Here is a 6,937-nt window from a genome sequence, read left to right as displayed (position 1 = left end):
TGTCACCCTGTGAAGGACTGGTGCTTCTATGATTGTAGATGTCTTTAATAGTGTGTCTTTTAAGGTGTAACAGCATGTTTGAGGAGAATAACTTAAACAAACACTATTGTTTGTACGCAGCTGAAGTGTAAATTGTCTACGTTTTTATTCATCAAACTGGTTAGCAGCAAATGGTGAGGAAATATCTTCAGAATTTTATAAAAAGTGTGTTTTGAACTACACCTTTTATTGTCTGAATATTAAGACTATGATGTTTCCATATGATTTGCGTATGTTTATTACTAATTATATTTCACATAGTTTTAACAATGGTACAACTGCTCCTTTATATTTGCAGTATATATAGGTCCCTTATTATAACACTCACAGAGCAGTATTAGCATAGGGTAAGACGTTGTTCCTGATGCAGACTGTGTAAATCTGAATCTGTAGCACCGGTATTTACTTGTGCTACAGCAGCTCAGTTAAACTGGTTTACCTGCCAAGTCTCTTGGGTGTGGTTCAATTGAGATGTTGAAGTTGACATCTTACAATGACTCATGGGTGAGTCAAAGCCAGGCAGGGCTCCATAGCTCAGTGGTTAGAGCACTGGTCTTGTAAACCAGGGGTCGTGAGTTCAATTCTCGCTGGGGCCTAGTGATCCCTTTTGAGGTGCTTAAGACATCTGAGGAACCTTGTATATAACACATACAGTAATATACCTTCATTAAAATTAGACGTAGCTAACAAAAAAGTGGATTACAGTTGCAGTGAATACCGTATCAGGTCCAAGACACGTAGAGACCTTAGTACCCTAATTATCTCCAGAAAAATGTCTTTTTAGCATCTTTTATTGTGAGTGATATTTGTTTAATGAATTTCTTTTGTGTTTTTTAATAAAATAAAGTAAAAATGCTAAAACAATAGATATGAAAGAAACTTAATTTAAATGCAAAGTGGATTAAATATTTTCTCGCAACATATAAATACTGTGCGATAGTAAATCAGCCCCTTCCATTAATTTAATTTCTTGTGAAAATTGCTATTAAATAGGCTACAACTTGCTCATTTTTCTGTATCTGAAAAAAACAGGACTTCTAAAAACCTGCCATGATCAGGTAGAGCACCAAAACTCATAATCAGATAAATAGATTTGATCTTTGAGAGGATGGTTATTACAGTTGTGGTGGGTGTTCCATTTATTAGATGTAAGATGTTCAGTGTTGCGTATCACATTTTATCAATTGTCCCTTAATTAAGCAAGTTTAGTTTTAACCCCCGTTTCTGTAAAAGTATTCCACCAGGATAATGCCAGGCATCATTCTGCACATGTAAAAACAGCATGGCTATTTAGGCCGAATATAACTTTTAGTTTGAATAATTAGAGTGGTTAACCAGCATGAATAGTTCAGCAGCTGAAGTCTTGTGTCAAGCAACAAAGGGTGAAAATCTACTTGCAAAATAAACTATTTGTAACTTTTTCACTGTTTGAATTCCCACAGAAACAGTTTTGAGTGAACACACACACACACAGACTGGAGAGCTAGCGAACAGTGAGGAAACATCTGAATTTAATAAAAAGTGTTTTTTGATTACAATTACAACTAATTATTACAACAAGATTACAACTAAACCTTTAATTAAAGATGATAACACATTTTAAAATGTAAAATTAACACATTTTAATTAAAATAAATCTACTCATAAAATTCAAATTGTAAATATAAACTGAATTACTGAATTAAAACTTGTAGCAGGTAGTGTCGCAGTCACACAGCTCCAGGGGCCTGGAGGTTGTGGGTTCGATTCCTGCTCCGGGTGATTGTCTGTGAGGAGGGTGGTGTGTTCTCCCCGTGTCCGTGTGGGTTTCCTCCCACAATCCAAAAATACACGTTGGTAGGTGGATAGGCGGCTCAAAAGTGTCCGTAGGTGTGAGTGTGGGAGTGAATGTGTGTGTGTGTCTGTGTTGCCCTATGAAGGACTGGCGCCCCCTCCACGGTGTATTCCCGCCTTGTGCCCAATGATTCCAGGTAGGCTCTGAACCCACTGCGACCCTGAACTGGATAAGTGCTTACAGATAATGAATGAATGTATGAGTGGAATATTTAAATGGAAATGTAGGATTACACAGCCATTTTGCATATTATATTTTGATTTTATTGTAATTTTGGAACTGATACACTTCCATATTCATGTCCATTGCAGCAGTGGGAAATGCATTAGAACCGCAGTCTGCTGTAGATTGACTGGGATGCTGTTGTAGGACTCAGAGGTGGTACTCTTCTTGTTCTAGCAGAAGATTCAACATGGATCCAGCCCTTGACAGTGTCCCTAGAAGAAGTGTTTCATGATCATGCAGATGCCCAGGTATTAAATCGATTGCATCTAGTTTTGTAAACAGTTTGTTTATCTTGTCTCCAGTGCTGACGTTAGAGTGATCACACTTTCTGCTTTCCTTCAGGTTGATTCTGACTCTGGAGAACAACACTGTAAAGAAACTCTATTCAGACACATGCTCTGGAAGTGTGGAGACTGGCTTATCATAGTTTAAAGAATGACATTCAGGTGATAAAAGAAAAAAATAGGTGTTATCCTTGTCTTATTTTCTTACATTTTCACTCTGAAGTCAGTGGCATAGTTTTCCTGTCGTCTGTCAGCGCAGCTCTATGGGATCTGTACATGTCTGTTTGTCTGTGTGGTGAGACTCCACCACACAGACAGGTACAGACAGACAGATGGAGGAAAGACAGAAATGTGGGATCAAATGGACTTGTTTTTCTCATGTGTTTGTAATTACAAATTGAACACAGCCAAACGGTTCATTTACTTACAGGGGGTTGTGGGGTGCCCAGTCAGTCCAGCAGAGTTAATGTACTACTGGACTGACTGGGGTTTGGCAATATGTAGATAATGTGATCACATGACACCTGACATTCCCTGTAATTACAGCAAACAAAGGAATAAAGAACCACTGCACACACACAACGTAACACGACGTACAGATGTAAAGTTTAAACACAACTAAAACGTATTGTTGTCTCACCCTGGGTCCTCCAGCAAGGTCAGCTCCATGATCCGTCCCTGTATCAGTGGAAAACAGAATTTTCAACATTAAACGTTTTAATAAATTAATCTGGCAATAACTAACAGTGCTTTTGTAAGTAGACTTTCAGTTCAGTTCAACACTTACAGTTCATCTAACATCACAATCTAAGACCTCAGATCCTGTGGAACCCTGCAAACAGAGACAGCACGAGAAGAGAGAGAAACTGCAAACACAGAGAGCTTTAAAATAAACCAGGCACATATCTACAGATCCTGTTCCTAACAGAAAAGAAACTGAATTAAAACGTACCCTGACTTACCTTAAAGTGCAAGCACAATAACATCTACATAAATTCTTATAACACACGATAATGATATACATGCATTACACTATTTAGCTATTATTATTATTATTATTATAGCTATGAAAGAGTAAAAGGTGAAGAAATCCAGAAGATCTTCAACGTGGCTCTCGAAGATCTCCCACACCACTGTGAACAAAGACCCAGTGTCGTCATACAATGACTCCTCCAGAGTGAATATGCTCTCCAAGACAAGTAGCATCGCATTCTGAAAGACAGAGGTAGAGAGCGTGCTGAAACGAGGCACCAATGAACAAAACCCTTCAGAAGAAAAACGTGTAATTTCTACACTGAAGTGCTGCTGCATGATGTGCTGTGAGTGTTACCTTGACCAGGAGCAGGTACTGTTCAGCTCTGGGTCTGCTCTGCCTGGTGACCACAGAGACAGAGGAAATCACAGCCATCAGGTGGTGGAGAAATCCTCCTGGCCTCTGGAAATGAAGTGAAAATCACCTGAGAGTTATTCTAGGCCTCTAGGGATCACACCTATTCTAGAAGCTGTGAGAGTCCATGCAGGGTCCTGTTTAAAGGACACAAGGTACATAAACTCCAATGGAGAAACAGAAAGAACTCTTACAGGACAGATCTGAGGCCCAGCCCCCACCTGGACTCTCAGCAGCACAATCTCAAAGACGACATCCATGAAGCTGAAGTGCTGGACCTGAGAGTGAGAGAAAACATTAGTGTCACACACGGTTCCGGTTTCATAAGTAGTGCCGATGTTTGAAATCACATCTCGTTATTCAGACTCACTCCGTTCTCTGCCAGCTCCTCTACAATCCCTTCACGACAGGAAGGAGTCTCAGCCATCAGCAGCAGGCCGTGGTAGAGCTGCTGAAAGAGTCTCACATCCTGCAGGAAATTCAAATATGTATTAAATCACAATATTAAATCATTTATATTAAATTAGCTCATTTAAAGTGATGCACTGATCATGTTGTTACCCTGTCGTCGAGGGTGGCCAGGTCCTCTAAAATCACACTGCCAGCTTCGCAGAGACTGTGAAGACAATCTGCTCTGCTCAGTATGAGCTACACCTAAGAATAAAGGAGGGTCAGAAAGAATGGCTACAGACCCATCACTGCTTAAAAACAGTGAACTTTTATATACAGTTCACTTACAGTGAAGGCCTGACGCAGGAAAGTTGGTAATCCTCTTAATCACTGAGTAGGTACTGTGGAGAAGGAGTACATTTTGCATGTGGTTATTTCTGTAAATAGATTTACAATAAACAATTTAATTCCATGTGGAATGTGAAGGGTTAAAGCTAACACTGCACTCACTGCAAAGAGGGCACCTCCCAAACCACAGAGTCTGCATCTCCAGATGTCTTTAATACCAAATATCCCACTTCTGTTACAGGCCTATATAATTCAGGATGTTAAAATTAGCATAAAGACAGTTGTGTATACTGCTTTACCTCAGGAGTGGGCTCAGGCTGAGGGTCTTGTTCAGGACGAATCACCTCGGTGCCCGAGCTGGACCTGAAGGAGCATGCCTTAAGTCTGATGACGAGGGACTTACATGTGCGTAGCACCTCTGTCACCTGTACAACAACATAGGGGTGGGCGATATGACCCTAAAATGATATCGAGATTTTTCGGGGTATTTTTGTGATAACGATATTCAAGTACTTGGTTTCTCTAAGTTCATTCTACAAACCTTTAGGACATTTTATAAAATAAATAAAAGAAATATACCCTAGTCCCAATGTTCTGGAAAATTCATAAAATAAAAAAGTGAATATTGTTTATTCAACAGGAAGAAGATCAAACAGAACTAATAATTGTTCTAATTAATAATAAGAATTTTTTTCTTGGTTTGTTTGTACTTTTTACAATTTGTGAACTGCCCCAACTCTTTTGGAACTGAGGTTTGTACAAGATCAGATGCGTTAGTGTTTATAAGACTATGCTGAAAATACCTGAATGTTTTGGAGGTGTGTTCCTCAGTGAACATGCAAGATGCCACTCGCGTCAGGTGACCGTCAACTCGCTAAAATAAAATAAATACTAATAATAAAAACTAACATCTTTAAACCAGCTTTACAGTGTGAATCAACCTCCATCAAAAGACCAGGCTTAAGAGGACATAGGCGTGTCTGAGAGATATTACCTCGGCAAGCGTGGCCCTCGCTGTGGATGCGAACCAAATGGGGCACTGTTAGAGAAGTAGAAACTACTAGTAAGTCACAGAACATGAAAAGAATGGTGTTGGAGATGAATGCAATAAGAGGAGGTCAGACCTTAGCAGATGGAATGAAAAAATCATTGGTGTGAATCCACCAATGATATGTACGTGTCCCCCGCATTAGCTCAAGTAATGGCGCCTGACCAAGACCCTCTGGAGAACACACAAATACACACAGACACAGGCAAATAAGACACTGCAAACCTACAGATATGATGAACAGTGCCACATGGGTGGTCTCTACACAGTGCCATTCTTTACTGGAGAAACGCAAAGTCCAGAAAGTATATGATCACAGGGCCAGAGGGGACCATAAATGTCCCAGCCTCCTCCGTGTGGACCTGCAGTAAAGAGAGAGTGGGGAAGAGTTTACTGTTTGAGTTCACTATATTGAAAATTGAAGTTACTTTCAGCTGCGGCAGTGTGTGTGGATAATGACCTCAGGCTGGACTCTGCTGACGTGTCCATTGAAGCTGACGTACAGTTGACGGAAGACGTCAGGCTCCACCAGACGGACAGCGCCTCATAGCCTCTGCTCTGGGTCTGAAAAAGATTAGTTCAAAATCACTGAAGCCGAAGCAGCTCCTGAGACTGGGAACTGTGCTAATGATCATGGACAGTTTCTTTTTCACTTTGTTTATATATATATATATATATATATATATATATATATATATATATATACACACACACACATGCATCAGGGTTTCTCCGTTATTCAGCTAACTTAAGCCTAAAGTTGAAGACTGTCCAATAGGAATAGGAATCTCCCTCAGCTATGTTTCTCATCATGTAACAAAATATTAGTGTTTTTTATTTGTTTGTTTGTTTGTTTTAAAGACAAACAGAGTTCTGACTAAAGCCATTAGCCAATATAGATCACATTCATCTCACATTTAATTTCTAAAGTAAAAAAAAAAAAATAATGATGATGATGATGATGATGATATGTGAACATATCACATGCTCTGTTCACAGGGCCATTACATAACATTTCCACAGTAAAATTTCTTCATCTTCAGGACATCAATAGTCTGTTATATTGTGTCTTTAGTGAGACTTTCAGATTTCTGAGACACTTTGAAAATAAAGAGATAATATCCGCGGAAGGAAGCTAAACGTGTAGTTTTTCCACGGTGTGGAAGTTGTGTTCGTATTTCGCCATCTAGCGGCGACAGAATGCAACTACTGCAGCATTTAAGGTGAAAGAGAAAATCCAAATGAATCGATTCCTCATCCTTGGTGACCCGGATGTGTATCTGAATTTTTTGTTATTTGTATTTTGGTGTATTTTTGGAGCAACTTCTAAACATAGTGTTTGAATTTTTTTGAGCTTGAATTTTTTTTTATCTGAATTTATT

General features: G+C 39.4%; 1 non-coding gene across 1 annotated transcript; it reads left to right on the top strand.

Annotated features, from left to right (window-relative positions):
• The first annotated feature begins 562 nt into the window (after nucleotides 1–562).
• Nucleotides 563–635, top strand: trnat-ugu (transfer RNA threonine (anticodon UGU)). Its single transcript has one exon. It is a non-coding gene; the product is annotated as a tRNA-Thr (tRNA).
• Nucleotides 636–6,937: the final 6,302 nt, after the last annotated feature.

The sequence above is a fragment of the Hoplias malabaricus genome, chromosome 1 (assembly GCF_029633855.1).
Source record: "Hoplias malabaricus isolate fHopMal1 chromosome 1, fHopMal1.hap1, whole genome shotgun sequence".
Lineage (NCBI taxonomy): Eukaryota > Metazoa > Chordata > Actinopteri > Characiformes > Erythrinidae > Hoplias > Hoplias malabaricus.
This window is presented reverse-complemented; position numbering and strand designations above follow the sequence as displayed.